Source organism: Sus scrofa, chromosome 5 (assembly GCF_054392235.1).
Source record: "Sus scrofa isolate SSC_HxYL_T2T_F1_AM1 chromosome 5, Sscrofa_HxYL_maternal_Yorkshire_Landrace_v2.0, whole genome shotgun sequence".
Lineage (NCBI taxonomy): Eukaryota > Metazoa > Chordata > Mammalia > Artiodactyla > Suidae > Sus > Sus scrofa.
Genome location: NC_139387.1, coordinates 93,213,382 through 93,238,942, shown reverse-complemented (window position 1 = coordinate 93,238,942; position 25,561 = coordinate 93,213,382). Strand labels below are relative to the sequence as shown.

General features: G+C 39.3%; 1 long non-coding RNA gene and 1 pseudogene across 6 annotated transcripts in view; one reads left to right on the top strand and one right to left on the bottom strand.

The window, feature by feature from the left end:
- LOC102160458 (uncharacterized) overlaps positions 1 to 25,561 on the bottom strand; it is a 579,515-nt gene that overhangs the window by 77,408 nt on the left and 476,546 nt on the right. For 3 of the 6 annotated variants that reach the window (XR_014804287.1, XR_014804286.1, XR_014804288.1), the window contains 3 exons: positions 12,033 to 12,222; positions 9,574 to 9,777; positions 6,387 to 6,498 (listed from right to left, as the gene is read on the bottom strand). This is a non-coding gene — a long non-coding RNA (uncharacterized LOC102160458). Of the gene's footprint in view, positions 1 to 6,386; positions 6,499 to 8,074; positions 8,179 to 9,573; positions 9,778 to 12,032; positions 12,223 to 12,566; positions 13,656 to 20,884; positions 21,196 to 21,716; positions 21,908 to 25,561 lie in introns of those variants that run through there. The other 3 variants (XR_014804290.1, XR_014804289.1, XR_014804291.1) reach the window with 3 other exon arrangements.
- Positions 19,883 to 20,247, top strand: LOC146403546 (ATP synthase F(0) complex subunit j, mitochondrial pseudogene; annotated as a pseudogene).

The following is a 25,561-nucleotide window of genomic DNA, read 5'->3' as shown; positions in this document are numbered from 1 at the left end:
TTGCTGTGGGTTTGTCATAAATGGATTTTATTACATTAAGGTATGTTCCCTCTAGACTCTTACGTTAAGGTAAGAGTTTTTTTATCATGAAAGGATGTTGGACTTTGTCAGATACTTTTTCTGCATCTATTGAGAGGATCATGTGGTTTTTGACTTTTCTTTTGTTAATGTAGTGTATGACATTGATTAATTTGCATATGTTGAACCATCCTTGTGAACCTGGGACGAATCCCACCTGGTCGTGGTGTATGATCTTTTTTATACGTTGTTGGATTTGGTTGGCTAAAAGTTTGTTGAGAGTTTTTGCATCTATATTCATCAAAGATATTGGCTTATAGTTTTCTTTTTTGGTGGTATCTTTGTCTGGTTTTGCAATTAGGATGATGGTAGCATCATAGAATGTCTTTAGGAGTGTTCCTTCTTCTTCAACTTTTTGAAAAAGTTTAAGGAGCATGGGTACAAGTTCCTCTGTGCATGTTTGGTAGAATTTGCCTGTGAAGCCATCTGCTCCTGGACTTTTATTTGTAGGGAGTGTTTTTGTGACACATTCAATTTCATTTCTAGTGATCAGTCTGTTCAGTTGATCTGTTTCTTCTTGATTCAGTTTTGGCAGGCTGTAAGTCTCTAGAAAGTTGTCCATTTCTTCTAGGTTGTCAAATTTGTTAGCATACAATAGTTCATAGTATTCTCTCATGGTTTTCTGTATTTCTGTAGTATCCGTTGTGACGTCTCCTTTTTCATTTGTTTTGTTTATTTGGGTTTTTTCTCTCCTCTTCTTGGTGAGTCTAGACAGAGGTTTGTCAATTTTGTTTTGGTTTTTTTTTTTTTCAAAGAACCAGTTCTTGGTTTTATTGATTTTTTTTCTATTGTATTTTTAATGTCTATTTTATTTATTTCCTCTTTGATCTTTATGATTTCCTTCCTTCTGTTGACTTTAGGTTTTGTTTGTTCTTCTTTTTCTAATTCATTTAGGTGGTGGGTTAAGTTGTCAGTTTGAGATTCTTCTTCTTTTGTGAGGAAGGCCTGTATTGCTATGAATTTGCCTCTGAGCACTGGTTTTGCAGCATCCTGTAGATTTTGAGTGGTTGTGTTTTCAGTATCATTTGTCTTGAGGTATTTTTTAATTTCCTTCTTGATTTCCTCATTGACACATGGATTTTTTAGTAGCATGTTGTTTAGTCTCCATGTAGTAAGTTTTTTCTAATTTCTTTTCCTGTGGGTGATTTCTAGTTTCATGCCATCATGGTCGGAGAACATACTTGAAATAATTTCTATACTATTAAATCTGTGGTGGTTATATTTGTGCCCCAGTATGTGATCAATTCTTGAGAATGTTCCATGTACACTTGAGAAGAATGTATATTCTGATTTTTTTTGGATGTAATGTCCTGAAAATGTTGATTAAGTCTAACTTTTCTATTGTGCCCTTTAGGATCTCTGTTGCCTTGCTGATTTTCTGTCTGGAGGATTTGTCCATTGATGTGAGTGGGGTGTTAAAGTCTCTTACTATGATTGTATTCCCATCAATTTTTCCTTTTATGTCTGTTAGTATTTGTTGTAGGTATCTGGGTGCTCCTATGTTAGGGGCATATATATCGATGATTATAATATCCTCTTCTTGAATGGATCTTTTTAAAAAATCTTTTAAAAAAAAGTGTCCTTCTTTGTCTTTCTTTATGGCCTTCCTTTTAATTTTGTCTGATATGAGAATTGCAACTCCTGCTTTCCTGTCTTGTCCATTGGCATGAAATATCTTTTCCCATCCCCTCACTTTCAATCTATATGTGTCCGTTACCCGAAGGTGAGTTTCTTATAGACAGCAGATTGAAGGTTTTTGCTTTTTTATCCAATTTGCCACTCTGTGTATTTTGATTGGAGCATTTAGTCCATTGACATTTAAGGTGATTATTGATAGATACATATTTATCGCCATTTTAAACCTTGTTTTCTAGTTGATTCTGTTTCTCTTTTCTTCTTTTCTTTTTTGGGGTTGGATGGTTTCCATTTATTTTATGCTTGAGTTCTTTTCTTTTCAGTTTTTGTGAATGTAATGTTTGGTTTTGATTTGTGGTTGCCCTGTTTTTTAAGTATGTTAACGCCTTCCTATATCTGCTTGCTTTAGCCTGATAGTCATATAGGCTCAAATACATCATTAAAATAAAAAAGAATCTATATTTTCTTACTTTCCTTCCCCACACTGTATGATTCTGATGTCTTTTTTTAAAAAAACATCTTCATGTTTAGATCTGCATGCTGGCTTATTTAAGTGACTGCTTTCCAATTGTGGTTTCCTCCATCCTCTTTTTTTTTTTTTTTTTTTTAATTAGAGAAGCCCTTTCAGTATTTCCTTTAGAAAGGATTTAGTATTGCTGTACCCTTTTAGCTTTTGTTTTTTGGAGAAATTCTTTATTTCCTCTTATTTTAAATGATATTCTTGCTGGGTAGAATATTCTAGGTTGCAAATTCTTTCCTTTCAGCACTTTAAATATATCTTGCCACTCCCTTCTGGCCTGTAGTGTTTCTGTAGAGAAATCAGCTGATAGCCTTATGGGGGTTCCCTTATAATCAACGCTTTGCTTTTCTCTTGCTGCTTTTAGAATCCTCTCTTTAACTTCTGCCATTTTTATTATAATATGTCTTGGTGTGGGCCTGTTTGGGTTCAACTTGTTTGGGGCCCTCTGTGCTTCCTGTATCTAGATATCAGTATCCTTTAGATTTGGAAAGTTTTCAGCCATAACTTCTTCAAATATATTTTCAATCCCCTTTTCTTTTTTTTCTCCTTCTGGAATTCCTATTACGCATAGATCTGCCTGCTTTATATTATCCCATAGGTCTCTTATATTGCTTTCATGTTTTTTTCATTTGGTTTTCTGCCTGCTGTCCTGATTGAGTGATTTCCATTATTCTATCTTCCACATCACTAATTCATTCCTCTGCATTATTCATTCTTGTCTTTATTGCCTTTAGCTCAGTTTGTATCTCTACAAATGAATTTTCTAGTTTTTCTTGGCTTCTCCTTATATTTTCTAGTTCCTTTCTAAAGGAATCTGCATTACTGTTCATATCCTCTCTTAATTCCTTCAGTATTTTCACTATCTCCCTATTGAACTCAATGTCTGTCAGACTGCAGAGGTCTGTTTCATTGTTGACTGCTTTACGTGAATTCTCCTGTGTCTTTAACTGGAAATGGTTTCTGAGCTTCTTCATCTTGCTTGTGTTTTTCTTTTTCTGTTAGTTTGGGGAAGCCAAACTGTAGTCTTGTAAGTCTATTTCTATGCAAGAATACCCCTTTGTATTTTTGGGGGGGGGTTACCATTTATTTTTGGTGTGGGAGTTTGAATATTTGCTATCTCTTTCTTCAGTTTGAGCAGGCTGTTGTTCCAAGGATGCTCAGTGTGTTTTCAGGGAGAAGGAGGCAATGGGTAGGGCCAGCAGTCAGTGCCTGGTTGTTGGGCTCTCAACAGCGGCAAGCACCTGCAGGAAGGTGTCACAAGCTACTCTTAGTTGCAGGGCCCTGGGAAGTGGTAATGAGCTCTAGGCAGATCTACAAGGTGACCAGAGCATTTGGCAGCAGCAGCAGCAGGGTGCATGAATTCCCAGGGGAGTGAGAGCACCAACAGGTGGTGTTCAATCGCAATGTCCTCTGTGGTGCCTTTGAGGTTATGGGGCTGCAAGTGGTGTCTGTTCATGGTCCCCTAGTGGGAGTGGGCCATGACCATCTCTGGAGCCAGAGATAACTGCAGTGGTTTGCTCCTGCCACCTGTAGACCATGCCAGAAACACCTCGTCCTGCTTAGCTCCCACAGGAGGTGCTGCACAAGCTGCTCCTAGTTGCACGTTCCTGGGAAGGGACAGTTATCAAGCATTTGGGTTCTGCCCACAGTGTTTGGCAGTGGCAACAGCAGGGTGGGTGTGCTCCCAGGGGACCAAGAGCAACAATAGGTGGTGTTCTGTCACTATGTCCTTCTCTGTGGTGTCCTCTGAGGTGGTTGGGATTTTAAGTGATTTTTGTTCAGGTATCCCCAGTGGCAGTGGGCCACGCACACCTCTGGAATCAGGGATAACAGTGGCAGTTTGCCCCCACCACCTGAAGACCACACAAGAAGCACCCTGTCCCACTTAGCCCAAGCAGGATGTGCTGTACCAGCTGCTCCTAGTTGTAGGGTCTTGGGATAGGACAGTGACCAAGTGTCTGGGTGTCACCCAGAGCATTTGGCAGTGGCAGCTGCAGAGCAGGTGTGTTCGCAGGGGAGTGAGAGCAACAGCTTATGGCGCTTGGTTGCAGTGCCCTCTTTTTTTCTTTTTTTGCCAATCCCTGAGGTGACTGGGGTCGCAGGTGGGGCCCACTCACAGGCCCCCATTGGTGGCAAGCCACGCCTCCCTCTGGCCTCTGAGATGACCACTATGTCTGTCCCTGCCACCTGTAGATTGTGCCAGAGGCACCACGTCACACTTAGCCCCTGATCCCCTTAGCCCACACAAGAGGTGCCTGGCCACCGCCACTGGTAGCCAGCACAAGAAGCGCCCAGTCTTCCCTAAATGAGCAAGAGGCCTGTAGCCTATGCCAGAGCCACCCTGCCCTCTGAGAGCCTGCGGGCATACTTTCAGGTGCAGGGAGTTTCCTACGGCGTCCGCCCCTCCTCCTCTCGCCCTCCCCGACAATGGCATCTTTTCTCTCCTGCAGGTCTGGACCTTCTCCTGGGTTCCCTTTGCTGTGGTGTTCCCCTCCTCAGCCTGTGGCACACTGTTCCCTAGCCCCTCAGGCTGTCCCCACACAGCCAGCCCCAGTCCTCTCCCCAGGACTGACTTCCAGAGCCTGAGTTTCAGTGCCCAGCCCCTGTCTGAGCATCAAAGGCTGTGGTGTCCAAGCCAGTGGTTCGGATGATCTGTGCAGCTCTCACTCTAATTCGCCCTCCTCAGCTCAGCTGCTGTGCTTTTCTTGGCGACTTTGAGGTCCCTCCGACTAGGCTAGTCTTTCCATCAGTTAGGTGGCTTCCCAGGATGTGAGTTCCTTTTCTCCTTCACAGCTCCCTCTTGGGGATGCTAGTCCCATCCTGATTCCTTTTCTCTCTCTCTTTTCTTTTGTTATACCCAGTTATTTCAAGAGTTTCTTGCTCTTTTTGGAGGTTTAAGTTCTTCTGCCAGCATTCAGTTGATGTTCTGTATGAGTCGTTTTACATGTAGATGTGTTTTTTTGATGTGTTGGTGGGAGAGGGTGAGCACGACTTCTTACTCCTCAGCCATCTTGCTCATCTATGTCCCACAGATTTTGGTATGGTGTATTTCTGTTTTCATTTGTCTCTAAACATTTTTTGATTTCTCCTTGATTTTTTTGATGACACATTTGTTGTTCAGCAGCATGCTTTTTAATCTCTATATTTTTGTAGCTTTTTCTATTTGTTTCTTGTGATTAATTTCTAGTTTTATACCATTGTGGCTGGGGAAGATGCTTGATATGATTTCAATCTTTTTAAATTTATTGAGACTTCTTTTGTGACCTAACATATGGTCTATCCTGGAGAATGTTCTATGTCCACTTGGGAAAATTTGGATTTTACTACCTTTGGAAGGAATGTTCTCTACATAATTTAAAGTCTATCTTGCCTAATGTGTTGTTTAAGTCTAATGTCTGTATTGATTTTCTTTCTGCATGATCTATCAGTTGATGTAAATGGGATATTAAATCTCCTTACTAGTATTGCTTTCAATTTCTCCATTTAAGTCTGTTAATATTTGTTTTATATGTCTTGGTACTCCTCCTAGTTTTTTGTTCTTTACCAAAGCAACCTATGTATTTATTTACCAAACACAACAGCATCAGTAATACTTTTGTGCATTTGTTTACTTGTTTGCTATCTCTCCTCCAATCTAGAACTTAGATCAGTAAGAGCAGGGCCCTTGCATATTTCTGGCATGGTTCTTGGAGCATAGTGGGCTCTCAATAAAAACTGAGTGAATGTATACTTTTTTGCATGATAAACACATGAAGGCTGTATAGAAAATGTAGACACTCACTCTTTCAAACATTTCTAACTTCTCCTGTAAATTTCAGCAATACTAAAAGCAAATTATGAGCCATAATATAGGACAGTATTCCATTATTCTCTAAGACCAGACTTTTGAGAATTGGCTTATGAAATATTCAAAGAAAGCAAATTTTTATTTAATTTAATTCAGAAAAAATCTGATGTTAGTTTAATTGCTATAATTGTAGTAATATCACTTTAAAAAGATACCTTGGTTAAACGAATATTGTTACCATTAATATAATGTTTTCTTTCCATAATCAGTTTCCTGAAGCCTGTAGTTAGGAAATCTTTTCATTTTCTAATTAGTTTTCTTTTTGTTTGTTGTTGGTTTGCTGTTTTTTCCTGAATAGTTAATTACCTTTCACAGTACTTAGGGTAGACAATACATAATCTCTTGTATCCAACTTTAAACTTTTCATTTGGATTTTTATCATCCTATGCTGACTTCTCCTGCTTTGAGTTGCTTCAAACTGTGATTTAAAAACAAACACAAAATCAGTTGCCAGACTGTATAAACTCTAATAGAGAAAATACAAATGTTGCAAGTTAAATACTTTATTCTCTAAGCAGGCATTTATCCTATTCCTACTATATGGATGATTCTAGCAAAAAGTAAAAATAATACAAATGGCTGCAAGAAAATAGCATTTGTTATATCCTGCTATTTTTAAATAGGCATCTTCAAAGAGATAACCCCATAAGAAGAGCTTATCTAATCTGAGTTAAAAACATAAAGGGGTTTCTTATAAATGGACTGGCATGCCTTGAAGTTGACATATCAGCATTAATTATTAAAATAACCTTTTATTTTTAAAATTTTGTAAGTTAAATTACTCCAAAGCATGTAAAAAGAAGAAATGAAATTAGCCAGGCAGTTTGCCACAATTAAAAGAAAATAATAAATTACAGCATCTTTCTGCCACATCTTTCTTTTGCACCATTATTCAAAAACCTGGGGCTAGGGCTTTGTTCACCAGCCAGCAGTAAATATATTGGCTATAATGTCAATGAACTTTAAAGCAAGCTCACCAAAATGGAACTCATTATTCTTTGAGGCACATCACTATTGGCAGACATTACATTCATGCCATGACTTTTCATTGTGTAAGTGGATTATATTTCTCAGAATGATTTTATTTTTTTAATGCTTAAACAGGCATGCATTTTTATTTACTGCAGATCTGAGAAGCTTTGTGTGGAGAAATACATCTTTAAGTAAATATAAATTTTGTCCTTGATGACAAGCTAATACATATTACACCAGGGAATTTGGTAGAGATTGATTTCTGTTGGTGGATAAGAATAATACTGGCATGTTTATTCTTCTATAAAGTTCACAAGGAAAGGGGATAAAGAAAGGATAGATTTTTGGAGTGGTTCTAATTACAAACAGATTACAGAATTGACATTCTATGATGGTAATGGAGAAGAATATGTTTCGATTATGCATCGACATAGAATGGTGGATTAGGGACCAGTGAGCTGGTGAATAAATCAGAAGCAAGAGTGATTTGCAGGGAGATAGCTTAGAGTTGACTTTTCCTAGGTTAGGCACAGCCTGAAATCAAGGCAATCATCTGAATAATTCTCTGCTGTGCTTGGGACCTGGGGTGGTTTAGAATCAGCAGATCATCTCAATAATATCAGAATGGAAGCATATTTTGCTCCATAGGGAATAAGTACTTCTCCAAGACAATAACGGCTGAAAAAATCGCATTTTTGGTCATAGGAAATCTATAAAACATAAAAATATCATTTCTCTTTCTCATCTTGGACTCAGGTCATCAACAAATATATGTTGTTTTTTCCTTTTTCTCTTTATGCACAATGCTATAAAGATTCAAAATGAACATAATTTAATGCATCAGGCATAAAAGTAAGGTTATAAGGAAAGAGGTAAAACAATAACACAAGCAAATGTACATTTTGGCTGTATTTAGTTCTTGATATTTGGATATCGAGCATTGTTCTTCCCTGTAGGCATATGAACTTGCCAAATTCTCCTTCGGTAGAACACTATTCAAAATTTATCTTTCCTTCTATTACCTTTAAAAAGGCTATCTACTTCTTTATTTTGAAATTACTTATTAGATAGATCACGTCAAGTCTTTTCTTGTCCCACTTTCCTCAAATGATCTTAATGTCATCTCCTAGGGACAGACAGATAAAATTTAGTACTCCAAATTTCTACTTTAATTAATTTTATTATTACTACTAATACCTGACATTTCTCATTGGTCCCTGACTCTAGTCCATGATCCTCTGTTGGGCTCAACACCAGAGGCTTAGCTTTGCCCCACATTTCTGTTTCTGTTTGTTTAGGGTCATGACCAAACTTAATTTAGCAAAAGAAAAAGTTTCCAATTTTTAACTTCAGAAGTAGCCCTTTGTCTCTCTCCCCAAAAAAGGAAATAAGTGATAAACACAGACATAAGTTAGGAAGCAAAGGTTAAGATGAAATGATGGCTGCATTTAAGAATAAAAGTCAGCTCTCAGTTTGTAATGGCAGCTTGCACACAATGGCTGTTGTTTCCACAGTTCTCTTCCTGGGGAAGGTGCCTGCCTTGATGGCTGTTCTGAACTAAGCACATTAAACACTGCAAATGCTAAAAATTTCAATTATCTGCAATCTCTCATGGATAACAAATCTAGTGAATTCTCCTAAGTTCGATTATCACATTTTAGTAGATCTATACATGTGAAAATTTTCCTATTAGTAATACAAAGAAGGTAACAAAACATTTTGAAATGCTACCCTTTAATAAGGTAATAACTGTATGAGCTAATATTTGTTGCAACAGTCTGTTTTATATTCATTTTCTCATTTGATTTTCTCAACCACCCTATGAAGTGAGTCAAATGAGTGAGACTTACGGTATATAATCATAAGCTTTTTTTTTTTTTTTTTTTTTGGTTTGACTCCCAACATTTCTTTAAGTCTGTACAGTGAGAAAGTTCTTTCCACCCCACCTGGAAACATGGTCAGGCCCCATAATGTCTTCAACATCTCTTAATTAAGCAAAACTCCTACAGTCACTTTAAGCCATAAAATATAACCTCAATTTTAGTATTTAATTTATGAGGAATATTTAAGGTAAAAGCCACTTATTCCTGAGCCCTCAAAGTCCCATGGTTCACATTTAGCATTCCTACTCAGGCCCACTTGCCCATCTCTGCAGTCCTACAGGGCAGATCCTAAGAGGATCTCCATGCCCAGAAACACTCATGGTTTCTTTTAAAAATAGATTATATACATTAGATTATACATATATATATATATCCTGATCCCTAGTGCATTGACTGTTAACAATAGTTAGTATTTTCTGCCAATGCATAGATTCTCTTTTCATTTTCTTCATGATCATTTTTGATAAGGAGAAGTTCTTAAACTTAATGCGACAAATCTATCAATAACTTCCTTTATGCTTTACATTTTAAAAGTCTTGTTTAAGAATCCCTCTTAATCCCAAGTTTGCAAATATATTTTCTTATATTGTCTTCTACAAGTTTTATAGTGTTGCCTTTCACATTTATCTATCACCTACCTGGAATTGATTTTTGTATAATGGTATGATATAAAACTCAAGGTCTTTTTTTATCCATACGAATGACTCTCCCAGCACTGTTAATTGTAAGATCCAGTCCTTCCTCATGGCTCTGTGGTATCATCTCTGTCATTAGATTTCCATATATTAGGGAGTCTGCCTGAAGAGTTCTATATTCTGTTCCATTGATTAGTTTGTCTGTCCCTGCAATAATGACACACTATATTACTAAAGCTTCTGAGAAAGTTTCGACATTTTATGTGCCACAATCCCACGTAGTTTTTCTCCCTCAGGCATTCTGTGGCTGTTATTGGCTCACTGCTCTTCCAGATGGATTTTAGAATCAGCACATCACAATTCATACATGCATCACAACAAAACAATGACTGTGTTGACCTTAACTCCATAGATAAAGTCAGGGAGCATTGACCTCTTCACCGTGGCTTGGTGACATGGCTCAATAACAATAGGACAGGTCCTTTTTTCTTAACTATGGTGTTCAATGTTGCCTGGATTATTTGGGAACTTTTTTTTTTTTTCATACAAATTTTAGACTAAGTTTACTGAGTTCTTCAAAACACCCAACTGAGATTTTATTGGGATTGCACCTGTGTGGATTAATCTAGGGGAAGAATTTACATTCCCATAAGGGATAAACCATCTTCTCTCTCTTTCATTCTAGTTTTAAGATTTTTCTCCATAGAAGTCTTGTATATTTCGTTTAGGTTAAAATTCTTTGTTGGGAGTTTCCATCGTGGCTCAGTGGTTAATGAATCTGACTAGGAACTGTGAGGTTGTGGGTTCGATCCCTGGCCTTGCTCAATGCAATGGATCCAGCATTGCCGGGAGCTGAAGTATAGGCTGCAGATGCGGCTCGGATCCCGCATTGCTGTGGCTCTGGTGTAGGCCAGCGGCTACAGCTCCAATTAGACCCCTAGCCTGGGACCTCCATATGCAGCGGGAGCAGCTCTAAAAAGACAAAAAAAAATTTTTTTTTTAAATTCTTAGTGCTTGTTGCTCTAGTGGATGGTTTTTATTTTAATTAAATATTCTGGGTACTTCTTGCTTTTGTAGAAACTGCTCCTCATTTTTGTACTTTGGTCTTATATTTAGCTACCTTGCTAAACACTTATTAGTTCTAATAGTCTGTCAGGCTTTATTCTGGTTTTAAAAAATATTTCCTTCTAATCCTCATTTCTCTTATTTCTTTGTCTTTCCTTACAACATTGGCCAGGACTTCAGTACTATGTTAAGTAGTAGCGGGAAAATTGGTCCCAAATCACATAGTCCCAGTCCTGTTATAAGTTTCACTAGGCTTTAAGTACAAGAGAAGGGGTAGAGGTTCTCCCTACCTCATTAGAAGGTCTCCTCAAGGTGATATATCTCACAGCAGTGGGAGCTGTGATGAAAAGCTGCACCATTTCATTCCAAAAGCCTTGATTTTTGCACTGTATTTATAATAAATATGCATTGACTAGTGATTAGTTCTAAATAAATAGTATAAGTCATTGTGGTTTCTGCATGAAATCTGTGTTATAATTTTATGGGAAATACATTTATAAAAATATATATATAATATCCTACTTGATTTCATCAACTCCCTCTAAAAAATTAAAAAACAATCGCTTGAAATTTTCTTAGCAAGGAAACTCCTCAAACAGATTTGTTAACCAGAAAATTGAACAAGAACACTGTCATTTTTCAAAGCATTAAATTATCCAAGTGAAATCATAACATCAATTTTATAAAAGGAATATTTTACTCTTCACTTGAATAGTAGGCCTCAAAAGCTAAAAGTTAGTCATTTCAAGTTTGCCCTTCTTTCACAGCGGTATTTGATTATTCATAATGAGAAGCCAGTGCTTTTGAAAGTAGACTATAAGAGGAAATAGACCCTTTTTTTGTCATTTTCCTAGTGACTGCACAAATGAAGGACCTCATTAATCAAGATGACTCCTTGAAAAGCTGACATGAGACACATCACCATACAGTTGTCATTTTTGTCTCCCTGTGATCTATTTCAGTTTCATATACTTGCAAAACAAGTTTTATCCCCTTGCACCCAGTCAAGAATCTAACTGCTTGTCTTCAAGTATTTGAAATGCATTCAACAAATATTTATGAAGCGCCAACAAGCCTCTATGTTGCATGCAAGTCTCTCAGGATATGCAGAAAGATGTAACCATCTCGTCACAGGTCTCCAAGGCCAAAGGAAGCAGAAACTTCCAATAGCGAGGAATACGAGTTATAATCAAGGCCAGTTGCAGAGCTTTGAAAGTATGGATGGATAGAGTACTAGCTATCTATTACTACACAATATCCCTACAAATTTCACAGTACAAAACAACATATGTTTATTTTCATCCAGTTCCTGTGGGCCAGGTCTTAGCTGGGTCCTCTCAAGGGTCTTACAAGGCTACAGGCTACAAACAACATGTGACTTGAGGTTGTACTCTCACCTGAAGTTTGACAGTGAGAAAATCCTCTTTCAAGTCCGCATGGTTTTTGGAAACGGTTCTTTGTAGACTCCTGCAAAACTGGTCCCAGCTTCTTTCCAGGTGATGCTGGAGGCTGTCCCCTAATTTCTTGCCATGATGCACTCTCCATCTTTGCAGCTTGCTTCTTCGAAGTTAGCAGGGAAGAGAGAGACTGCAGCAAGATAGGAACTACAACTGTGTATAACATAATTGAGTACAAAATAACCACGTTCTCTCTTTAAGCAAGTCACAGGTTCTCCCCATACTGAAGGAAAAGGATCATACTAGGGCATGAACACAATACATTGTTTCTGTCTGACACAGATATTTAGCCTGGCCCTAGGGTGCTGAGTCCTAAAAACACAGATAGGTTCCAGACAGAATGCATAATCTGATAGAGTAAGACAGCAGACTAGTCAGAAACTCCAGTAGTCTTTGGGACTTTTAAATGGTGGGAAGGGGGTGATTACAGGTTGAAAATCGATGCTAATCATAGTAACTCTCCTGTGCACTTACCATGGTCAAGCTTTTTTCAGAGGAAGTTACATGTGTTGTTTCCCATTAATCTTTAGTCTGTTTGTACTGCCACAATACCAATCATAGACTGGGTGGTTTAAACAACAGACTTTTATTTCTCACAGTTCTGGAGGCTGAGAAGTTCAAGATCAAGATGCTAGCTGACTCAGCTCCTGGGAGAGTTCTCTTTCTGGCTTGCAGATGGCCAGCTTCTCACTGTGTCCTCCTCACTTGGTCTTTTCTCAGTGTGTTCCCATGATTGGGGGGGCGGGGAGGACAGAGGGGAGATATCTTTTTTATAAAGTGAGTAATTCCAGCATTAGAGTCCCACCTTCACATGACCTAGTATAACCTTAACCACCTCCCAAAGGGCCCATCTCCAAATCATCATTTTGAAGGTTAGGGTTTTAATATAGGAATTTTGGGGAGAGACAAACATTGACTCCTTAACAATACCATGAGGTTACTCTGTTAATATCCCCATTTTGCAGATGAGGTAGTAGAAGAGGAAAGAAGTTGAGAAACTTTTCCCCGGAGAGGTAAAGAGAGACCAGATTATAAAGAACTTGCTATTCCTTATCAAGGAAGTTTAATTTTATTCTGAAGATACTTAGGAGATACAAGCAGTTATATTCATTGGCAATTGTGTGTGTGTGTGTGTGTGTGTGTGTGTGTGTGTGTTCAGTGGGCTAGGGTCAGGGAATAGTGTAATAGTCTAGACAAGAAATGGTGCGGGACTGATCTGAGGCAGAAGTGGGGATGGAAGAGAGGGGCTGGCACTGAGATATATTTAGGCGGTGGAATCTATAGCGTGAAGGCTCTAGTTGAATACAAGCATGGAAGGGATCAGAGATGATGAGGGATGATTCCCAGGGTTCTGCTTGGGTCACTCACAAAGCGCGGTTAACAGGTGGTGGAGTGGGTTTGTAGGGCAGACAAAGGTCACTACACGCTCAGTTAAGGGAACTTCAGTGAATTCAGTTTTTGTTAAAGCAGGAGGCGAGGCCATCAGCTAATATGTGGTGACTGAGGGGAGGGCTGAGAGGGGAAGAGGGCTGAGCCTGTTGTGATGAATGCAATAGGAAATTAATACAAAGTGAAAACAATTGGCTATGTACTCAGGCTCAAAGGAGGCTGGAGACCATGAATTTGTGGTGGAACATGGCATTGGGCTCATAGTCTATCTTTTGTTCTGCCACCAGAGAAAAGAAATGAACGGTGAAAGTTGTTCAAGGATGGAGACTGGCAAGAGAGATCATCAGGAGGATAAGGTAGCATTTTTACTGTGATCCTCCCCCCCTGGCTGGGTGGGAGGCAGATAGAGCCAGAACAGAGAAAGGACTAGAAGAAGTAGCAGAGCATTGGGCATCAATAGAAAGTATATTGTCCTCCAACTACATAAAGAACAAAATCCAAAGCCCTCACCAAGACCCACAAGGTCCTACACCATCTTGCCCCCAGCTATCTCTCCAAAATACCCTGACTAGGGTCATAGGTATGGTCCTTCTGCAAGATTTTGGCAACTGTTATTTCCTCAGCCCAGACCACTTTTTCCCAAGTTGGTCCCCTCTAACTTTATTCAGTTTTGTCTTTCCAAGTGACTTCTTAGAGCATCCCTCTTTGCCCCCTTATCTAAAATAGCTCCTCTTTTCTGTGGAAAGGTTCATTTGTGCAATATATTAGATAATTAAAATAATTCCTCTTTTTACTAACCATCCCCTTACGGAACTTTGCTTCTTATTCTTAGTAATTACCATTATTAGATACTATGTTATATACTCACTGTCTCTTTTTACCTGTCTCTCCTACTAGACTATAAGTGCCAAGAAGACAAAGACTTTACAATGTCTTTGATTAAGGAATTCTTTCATGGATATCGAAAACCACATAAATGCAGTGTACACTTAAAAATTGTGCAGTCTCCCATTCATTCAGTTACCCTTCTATAAGACACCACATGTGCTGAATTCTTGTGTATTTTTACAGGTTCCGCATGCAAATATAAGTAAATACAAATATACATTCTTAGCTTTTTTCTTTTGTGCAGAAAGGGAAACATATGAATAAATACACAACTGAACCTGCTGTTTTCCTGTTGCAGCCCTTTCCCAGCAGTGCATAGAGAAAGTCCTCATTTTGCTTTTGCTTTAGAGATTTAGAGTTTTGGGGTTATTTGATTTACAGCCACCTTGTGTTTCATTATATAACTATACCATAGTTTATTGGACATTTGGGTGTTTTCTGTTTCTCCTATTGAATAAATAACTTTGTACATACGTTATTTTATCTGTATGTAAATATAGTTATAGACTAAATTCCCCAAGGTAGTTCAATGTCAATGTACATTTATAATTTTGATAGATAATGCCAAATTGCCACCCATAGGGATTATACCAATTTATACCTCCCACAGTCTTGCCAACTGAAACTTTTGCCAACCTGAAAGGTGAAAAATGGAATCTTGGTGTAGTGCGGTGTAGTGTTTTATTTGCATCTCTCTGACTATGAGGGAGGTAGAGCTCTCTTTCTTAGGTAAGGTCCTTGATGCATTTATATGCATTGTTCTTTTCTATGAACATGAAAAGACATTGTACTGTGAGTTGTTCTGGGAAGAATGTGCATCCTTGAGTCTGCCAAAGGATAAGGATAAAAATGATTCTGTGACTCTAATTGGCTATTTGGGAGTCTACTTCTAAGATGAATATCTGGGCATTCAGATCTGTCTGCTTTGGGTCTAACCACATTCCTCAGCCTCCCATTATTTTTTATTCCATCTTTCACCCAGCTTATCTTGGTGTATCAGCTCCTCTGGCCTTGGATCCACTTATTCACCAATATCTCCTCTCCTTAGGCTTACTGTCGTTCAGATTTACTCTCTCTCATCAACTCCTTCTTGGACTCAAGGTTATCCACTGCGCCTCCTCCCTGCCTTTGTCCCCAGAGGGTTAGGTGTTGAATACAGAAAATAAATTTTATTTTCGTTCTTGCCCTTGTCTTTCAGCAGTAAGTGAAATCATTTGTAATTACCAAAGCCATGTCCTGGTAGATTCCTCCCTCTCAAAAATGTGAAGAGCTGTCATAGAAAATGACTTCCTAAACTCAGATGACTCTTTAAAAAATCAGAGGATGACAACCACTAAAATTAAAGTATATCTTTCAAGGTTTTTTTGGAGGGGCAGCTTATAATCTATTTTGGAACCTTTGTAGTAGTGCCACTATGTTATTTAGCAGGTATTTCTTTTGTTCACCCTTTATATTATGAAAAACAATCCTATTACTGCAAATTCAATTGAATTTAGCAAGAATTTACTGAGTATCTAGCAACATTTTTAGCATTGTGCTAGAGGTTGTGGGGAAAATAGATGAAGTTTATGATATACCCTTGCCCTCAAGGAGTGTAGGATTTTAGGAAGAAACAATATGTATGCAAATAATCCAATTAGCCTGGAAACCCACAGAGTGCAAATATGGAAAAGTAGAGAATACAATAAGTCAACTGGATATGTTATGCTCCAGACACACTGGAGCATTCATCAACACTGGACAATCCAAACTTAGGACTTTGGTCTGGAAAAACACTACCTCAAAGCCATGGCATGGCTAGCTTCTATGTTTTGACCTCTCAAAACTCAATCAGACCTTTTGTACTGACCGATCTAAATCATCCAGCCCTCTCCAGCATCAATAACTTTTTCTATTTTTTATTTTCCTCATATCATTTCAGTCTCTAAAATTATCTGGTGCATTTATTTGTTTACTTGCTGATTATCTTCCATCTCCCACCAATGTAAGCTCCAAGAGCACAGGCATTTGGGTCTACACCCTTCCACATCCCCGGGGACAATATCAATGCCTGGTACACAGCCAAGATTCCTTGAACTAATGAAACAAGTGGACAAGACGGATGGGCCTGACACTAAAAGAGATGAGAAAAAAACCAAAGTCTGCTTGTGTTGGATATGATTTAATGAATGTGGTGGCAATTTAGGTAGTACTGAAGAATGCACGGCATTTAATTTGAGAAGAAAGGAAGGATTCTGATTATCCAGTTAACTGGTAGGTGTCTCGATGGAGAGAAGATTTAATAGGTCTTTAGAATCTTTTCTTCTCACCATAGATATGTGTCAAAACCAACAAGTCCACACCCAAGGGGAGCAGCTGTGCTATTCAGAGCACTGTACATTAGAGAGTTTCCTGAGTTGTGAAGGGAGAAGGGCTCCTGCTGCCACTGATCATCCATAAAGATCCATCAGGATGCTTGAGGTTTTTTTTTTTGCAATGACAGAACCTCCTTCAGTGTTCAAAAACATACCTAATATTATTAGAGGCCATTATTCCAAAAAGAAGCTTCAAGACTTCGAGTCAAGGAATATGAGAGAAATTAAATTTCATGTCTCATGGAATAGTGTGGCAATGAGATTGGATTTTTTGGAACTTATTTTCAAAGACAGTTAAGCTCTATTGCCCAAGAAATAATCCAGCACTGTTGTTCTCCCCCTACCCCAATCTAGTCCGTCACCAATTCTCATAAAATCCACTTTCTTATAAATCCCTTCACTTCATGTTTTCCCTAATGCTACTTCTTTTGTGTAATCTCCATAGCTATTACTTGGTTGGCTTCTATCGTCTCCTAACTTCCTCCTAACAAGGAAGGAAGAATTCTCTTCTCTGTCCTTGACCCTCCACATTGTAGCCGAATAATTCATAAGAAGGAAATTTGACCACATCACACTCCTGTTTAAACCTGTAAAGGTCTTTCTATTATCTTGTGGATAAACTCCAAATCATGATATTCAAGCCTCTTAATGATTTAACCATTTTTTCTGCCCCCAGCCTCATCCCTCAATGCTCTCCTATACCTTTCCCCATTCTCCTGTACTCTACATTAGGAACATATGGAACTGCTTGTTGGTCCCCAAACTAGCAGCACTATTTCTTGATTCTGAACATACATTCTTTCACCCTATTAACCCTGCACCACAATTCCACTTACGCCCTTACCCAAGCAATGTTTCCATGTTTCAATGATGCCTGTCTAATCTTGGATGCCTAATGTTCTGCGAAGCTTTTCTAGACAGCCCCCCGACTATTCCAATATCAGCTATTTACAGTGCCTCCCTTCCCTACTTCTCACTGTTGTACTTAAACTCTATCTTAATTCCTTAATTCCCCCAACAGCCTGGGAGATCCTTAAGATTTGGATATTCCTTATTCATCTTTGTATCCATAGCAGCTTACATAAGTTTGGCATGATCCCAGTGTGCACCCAATACACATTTGTTAACTTCCAAAATAAGGCAAGAAGAGAAAAGACTAGAAAAGTCAAGTTTGCCAAAAGTTAATAGCTGCAATCTTATAGTATCAGTCACGAAAGTGCAGGTGGGGTGGGGAGTGTGGGATTGGATATAAAAGTCTATGAGTCCAATGCTGTGAAGGAACTGAGGACGCAGCCAAGAATAATTTTAAGTTCTTATTTTCCCAGCAAGGCAGCAGCTGGTGCCTGGCAGAAGGGGAAGAGCGTTGCCATGTCACTGAACAGCAATCTTGGAGTAGCCACTGAGCTAGCAGCCTAAACACTATTCCCTGGGCCAGAACGGGGCTGCAGGGAAAAGGTGGCTGTGCAGCAAGCATCAGCTGGAGAAAGCAGCAGAGGCCATGGTGGCACACAGGCAGGGGACCTGCTTCTCCAGATGAACCCAGTTAATTAAGACTAATAGGGCACGAGGCCAGTCTGAAAGGCTAAATGCCCCAATTTTAGTATGCAGCGAAACAAACACATGGTCTATAAAGTCTCCCATGCAAAGAACCTCCACAACACCCTTCCTTTGCTTCCCACCACCTACATCCCACCAGCCATTAAGCTTTGATCATAATATCTGATAAACGTCTTTACACATTCCTTCCATTTATCATTTTTTGCCACAACTTTTACTCAGAACTTCATCATTTAATCTAGACTCTCCTTAACAGCCTACTAACAGATTTCTGTGCACAAAAATAATCCCTTCCATCTATCCTCCATATTCCTGGAATATATATTTCTATAGAAATTGAGCAAGGTCATGTCTCCTCCCCTTTTAAGGATACTTTGAGCTTCTAATTGCTGGTGGAATAAAGGCCAATTGCTTCACATTCTTAATACATTGTACCCTGATTTTCTCATGTGTACAATGGCATAATAGTCCTAACCTCGTAGTACTCTTTGAGGATTAAAGAGTTAAAGTGTTAGTGTTAGTTGTTATTAATGTTATATTTTTATTAGAATGGTCTCCACGATTCCTTATAATATGATTCAGTCTAATTGGAAAAACAACAGAGGATTTATCAGTGCAGACGCAGAAGTCAGACTGACCTGGATTAAGCCAAGTTCCAATGTGTGACCCTTTCTAAATCTCAATTTCCTCATATGCAAAAATATGAATAAAACTTGTTGCTGCGTCAATAGGTTATTTTGATAAAAGTTCAGGAAGAGGAGCTGGCAATGGTGACTGACCAAGAAGAAGATATCTAAAAGTTAGGAGGAGAGCCAGGAAGGATGGTTTTCATGCCAAAGAAAAAGAATTCAAAAAGGAAGAATATGGTTGAGAGTTATAAATGTTCCAGAAGAGTCAACTTGAATGACGTTTGAAAAGAACTCTTCAACTTGACAATGAGGGACTGGTAGTGACCACAGCAAGAGCAGTGCTGGAAAAGTGATGGAACCAGAAAGCAATCGAAGTGGCTTGGAAGTATAGCAGGCACTATAGCTGAAGAAAAAAGTTGCCTGAAGTCAAGCTGCTCTGAGATCTGTGGGTGTATATGAAACCTGAGTGCCAGAATCACAGGCTCATGACTTGTCACTACCTAAGAGACATGATCAATATCAATCATAACAAACACTTGCCAGGCATAGCATTAATACAGGCCAGCTCTTGGCTTAAGTACTTTCAGTGTATTCTAACTATCTCATCTTCACAACAAACCTAACATCCTCCTTTTGAAGAGGAGTAATCAGGCTCGTTAGCAGTAGAGCTAGGACTCAAGCCCAGTTATTCTGGCTCTAGATATAGTGTATCTATGCTCTATGTTATACCTCTCAATTCAATTCAATGTAACAAAAAGTTTTTGAGTGACTATATGGTGACAGAGATGATTCAAGTCTCTTGGGCACTCATCGGAGGCGAAACAAATACACAAAAAAACCACAAAGACATATCTTGCAGACATTAAAACTTGGCCTATACCTGGCCTAAAGGACCCCAACCTACTCTGTTGGATTTCTATGTCATGAAGTGTGGGCAGCATGTCAAGAATAATACACTATCAAGGATAAGTATGTCAACTTTCTTATGTAAGAAAGGGGCCCTTAGTTGTTTTCACCCATTAAAAACCATTCTGAGCACTCAATGACCTTTCTAAGTCATCAGTTGTCGGTCGAGGTTGCTTGAGCTGCTGGTCCTGCACCGAGATGCTTCAAAACCTTATTAAGAATGTTTGGACCCCCATGAAGCCCTACTAAAAATATACCCAAGTTTACCAGGAGATTTGGGTAGGAATGGAAGAATGATGGGCTTCATCGTTTATAAAATCATGAGTGCTGATAAAAGAAACGAAGCCTGGAAAGCTTCCAGTCCTGTACCTGCTCATAGCCATCATTAGCCACCTCTTCTTGTCAGTCTGGCTGAGCTGTGGGAACTTGGGATGTCATGCACACTTGTAGCAGTGCCGCTACCATGCAGGAATAAATGTCCCTGTGAGATAGCCCCCCCTCGAAAAACAAACAAAAAACCCACTCTGAGTGGCAGGTTCCTGCTAAGTAGCTATATTGAGGTGACAAAAGATATGATATTAGAATGATCTCCAGATGCCATAGTCCAATGATAATTTTTTTAATCTATTAGCTACTTAAGACTATGTAGTGTTATCAGTGGTTCCTCCTGTATGGGGACAATGACAGTCAGTGGCTCTTTTCCTAGTGAAAAGTGATTATCCTTCTCAGATAATCTGCTTCCCTGCCCATACCCGTGGGTAGTCTTTATTTCCATCGCACCACAGACTCTGCCTTACATCTGTCTGCACATCTGCTCCAGCAAATGACTTCAGTTTTCTGTTGGAATAGTAGCTTGGTTGCTCAAAGACAAGTTCTCTTTAATCTTTTGATCGTCCCCTGCTAAAGGCTGAAAACTTTTTTGTTTGGTTTTGTTTTTTGTTTAGATATCAGAAGTTTGGTCAACAAGTAACCCTTTCAAACTCCTTTATGAAATCAGATCTCTTTCATACCCCAGGAATTAGTGCCCACTTCCGCCTTGAGGTCCCCAGTGTAACTTTATTTAACTTACTGATTCTTCTCCCATGGAATTTTCAAGGTGATCTTTTGGTCTGTGGAAAACAGGATGGTGACTGACACGCAGTAACTCCTTCGTGTTTAATAGATTATAAAGGAGCTGACGGTGCCCATCACATCACAGTTTTCACTACATAGCCTCTCTTGGGTGTGTGAATACATGCATGAACAAATGAATGAAAAACAAACATAGATGCTAGATGTTTTCATCAGGGAATAAAATGCATAAACTGCTAGAATTTCCAAGGAAGACCTGGTGGGTGGTATGTTTTAAAATCAGTAGTAGGAACTGGTTCTTTTTGATGTCTAAAAGAAAAGAGAAAATTGTCAGTCGATTTGAAAAGCAACGACTTTGCATAATTATTTTATTAATATTTTGAGTGATGCTGGGCCCATTTGCTGTAAAATGACAACCATTTCACAGAAATTGCTTGGGGCCAGTTCGGGGATGAAAAGTGCTCCCTTTCAAAGCGCTTTCATGTGCCATCCACAGGGGCAAGGGAGAGACAAAGAGCTAACTTAGATCCCGCTTAGAAGAATCAGCCCATTATTAGATACTCCAGCCTCTTTCCCTGAAAGCCTTGAGGCACAGGACTGACTACACAAAGAGGACACGACCACGATGTATAATCAACAACTGGCCAAAAGGAAAATGCTTCCAAAGGAGGCATCTATGGAAGCCACCAGATAACAAGAGGGAGAAGTCCCAGTCACAGTGGAAAGCCCACCTGTAGGATGTTACCAGCTGCACATGAGGCCCCAAGAAATGGGAGAAAGGCAACCACTACAGTAAAGAGAAATTATAAGCCAAAGACTGGAAACCTTGCCTTTGCCTTTCAAGCTCCTTCACGCTGACTCTCAGGGTCTTGCCTTGAGAATTCACTCTAGCCCCCAGCCAATTCCTGGCTAATGAGTCCTTGCTCCTAGAATTCAGACACCAGGTAAGCTCTCTAGCTTTCGTCATTTCAGGCCATCAACTTCCCTGCATTGCTTTCCTCCATTGAGACTTCATCTGAAACTTGACACCAAAGGCAAGTTATTTAAGCATTTTTTTCTTTATCTCCTGATTGTTTACTTTCTGTCAAAAAAAATAATAATCTTTACATCTGAGAAAGCAGAATTCTACTGAGAAGAGGGAAATGACTAAAGCCCAGAATAGGTCAAAGAATGGAAGAGAGGAAGTAAGAGATAGAAAAATAACATTTTTGTTAATTAATTTGTATCCTGATTTTCTCTAAAATAGAATTACAGAGACAAAAATTTATACGAGGTTAGAAAAATAGGCCAAGAAAAGATGAATTAGAATATTTGGATTAAGTTATCAATTTGAATGATGCACAAAATATATAGCCATAAAATCTGATCAACTTGCCAGAGGTTAAGCACATCTAGCCTTCAGCTTATTCCACACAAATTTTATTCTAATCTCACGGCTTTAATTTACGTAATAAAAATTTACTGGGAGTTCCAGTCGTGGCTCAGTGGTTAACAAACCCAACTAGTACCCACGAGAACGTGGGTTTTGGATCCCCGGCCTCCCTCAGTGGGTTAAGGATCTGCAATTGTGGTGAGCTGTGATGTAGGTTGCAGACATGCCTTGGATCCCGTGTTGCTGTGGCTGTGGAGGAGGCCAGCAGCTGCAGCTCCAATTGGACCCCTAGCCTGGGAACGTCCATATGCCATGGGTGAGGCCCTAAAAAGACAAATAAAATAAAATAAAAATGTACTATTTCATTATATTGTTGCCATAATAAAATTGTTGAAAATCCCATTGTATTCCATTTTATGGTATCAGTGACATGAATCTCATTTGTTCTTCCTTTTCCCTTTTCCTTTATCATCCATGGGATAACACGAAAGAGACTGACTGGAATAATCTTGGGGTCTTGGTAACAAGTCAATGTCCACTTAAAGCCTGACTCAAAGGAGCATTCGCCAAGACTGAGTACACCCCAATATGAGAGTCTTCTTCATTTCTTTCCCGCTCCTTTTCCATTACCATGGCAATCCACGTAATTAAGCGGAAGAAAGATCCCCAAAACTATCTTGTTCTGGCACCTTAGCTGGTTCTTTGTGATTGCAAGATTTACAGTGCTACCTACCAATTATGTTCAGCTTTGTGTTCTGAACATCTCAAATTACGTACAGTTTATACACACCTGTGGGAATGTTTGTCCATCAGAAAAACAAGAATGGAAAAACTGGTGGAAAGAACAAAAGTAGGAACAGAAAAATATACAAATCTGGGCATCTGACAGGGTTCTGCCTTTAGGAGATACTGAAGCCATTGGGAAGATCTGCATAGCTATTAGTGAACTCCCAAACAATTTTTTGAAATTCCTCAAGATTTTTTTTTTTTTTTTTTTGTCTTTTTGCTATTTCTTTGGGCCGCCCCCACGGCATATGGCGATTCGCAGGCTAGGGGTCGAATCGGAGCTGTAGCCACTGGCCTACGCCAGAGCCACAGCAACGCGGGATCCGAGCCACGTCTGCAACCTACATCACAGCTCACGGCAATGCCGGATCGTTAACCCACTGAGCAAGGGCAGGGACCGAACCTGCAACCTCATGGTTCCTAGTCGGATTCGTTAACCACTGCGCCACGACGGGAACTCCCCTCAAGATTTTTAATTTACTACCATTTCCTTAACATTCTCATATGGTTGACATGCTGGTGACCTCCAACTCTCTGCTCTTATATGTACAGTGGGCACTTTTACCATGAAAGGTTTTCCACATTAAGGTATTTTGTTTGAGAGAGATTCTTGGTGAGATGAGCCACGTCAACTCTGAGTACGAATTTCCTTTTTAATCTTATCTCCATCATTCATTGGCTATGTAGCTGTGGACATGTTACTTTACTCTGTCACAAGTTTCCTCTTTTACTAAATTAAGTTAGTGCTAGCGGCCAAAACTATGATGCAGGTTATGAAATTTAGTTAACATAATATCTATAAAGGGACTAAGAAAGCGATTGATACATAACAAATGCTCCAGAGATGCTATTATAATTTTCTACTTGTGAAGATTAAACCATGAGCTTCCAGTTGTCTGTGAACTCCCAAGCACAAATGCTAAGCCTTCAATATATTTATACCTTCAGATCCCAGAACAGTGCCTGGTATGTAGTAGGAACTTAGATAAGCTCCAAGGGCAAGGACCTTCTGTGTTGTTGACTGCTGAATATCCAGAGTCTATAACAGTACCTAACACTCAAGAGCACCCTTCTCATTTTGTTGAATGTTTAACTATTTGTATAACTAAAAGTGAGTCATTTGAAACTCATGAGGAACTGAGCAGGAAATAGTTCACCACACTCACTACTGTTGCATGGACTGCTTGAGGTATAAGACTGGGGACAGGTACGTTTTAAATGTCTGCGTGTGGTAGCAGGGGCAGGAAGGAAGGAATAGAGCTTCGTATCAGAAAGAGGTGCAAGCTAGAAACTCAAGGAGGAGGCAGACATGCCCAGGATAGAGCGCACTGCAGGCTTGCGCTGGGGGAGTCCAGGAGACCCCAAACTCCTGGGAATGGGATGGCTGTAGAGAGAAAGGTTGAGGATAAAAGCAGGTAGAGGAGCCAGAAAAGTAGGCTTTGCATCTTTCCACTAAGACAGCTAAAAGAAAAAGAATAAAATTCTTCTCTAGAATAGCTGCTGACACGGTCAAGCTATGAAAAGGATTAATTAGGTAGTTTTTATTAAATCAAGGAACCATGGCACAGGGGATTGAATGGGATGCAGGGGTTGCTTAGAGCAGATAGATTTGATATGCAATTCTGTCTCTGCCACTCACCAGTATGTGACTTGACACCAAGCCTCAGTTTGCTGATCCTCAAAATAGGCCAGTATAGCGTCCCTTTCCAGTTTGTGGCAAGGGTTAAAATTTCCACTGAGACAGGGAGCTTGAAGCATCTCTGCTTAGTGCCTGGCACCTAGTGGGTCCTTAATAAATGGTAACTGGTAGTATCAAAATTAATCACAGTAATCAGGCTTCACAATAAAAACTGACACAGGGCTTATCAAACGAATTCTCTCCACCGCATGAAAGAAACATGAGAACGAGCCCAAATTAGCTTCCTATTTTCCAGCAGCAAGCAGAGGAGATTGCTGAAGGTCATAGCAGCCATCTCGTAGAGAAAGAAAATGACATGGAACACTGGATCCCTGCTCATCGGCAGTGAATGCCCACCCAATTAAGCAGATTAAACATTCACTCCTTGTGATGAAAAAGCCCGGTGCAGCTGAGCTAGGCCGCCTTCTCTGCTTCCTAGTCCAGAGCCTCTATCTGTTAAATCACCCTTCCTTTTCCTTCCACAGTCAGGAAATAATTGGCACTTGTTTAATGCCAAATTTACATTTGTTTTGCATGGGAACAAAATTTGCTTGCAAACAGCTATGTGTGTGAGCAAATGGGCATTTGTGCTGGTAAATAAAATAGACATGCAGTTTTCCAGTTTGCAGATGTATTATTCAGCAAAACAAGCAGCAATAGCCTTTAATTTTCAGTTATTCCTAAGTACTTAAGCACAAATTATAGCAGAAAAGCCCTTTTTGTTTTTGTCATTTATGTCCTGAGATTTTCACATTTGTCCTACATGTATATGTTATCAGAACTGACTAGATTTTCAAACCTTTTAGAACAAATCTTTTTAATGAAGCAATTTATAGATT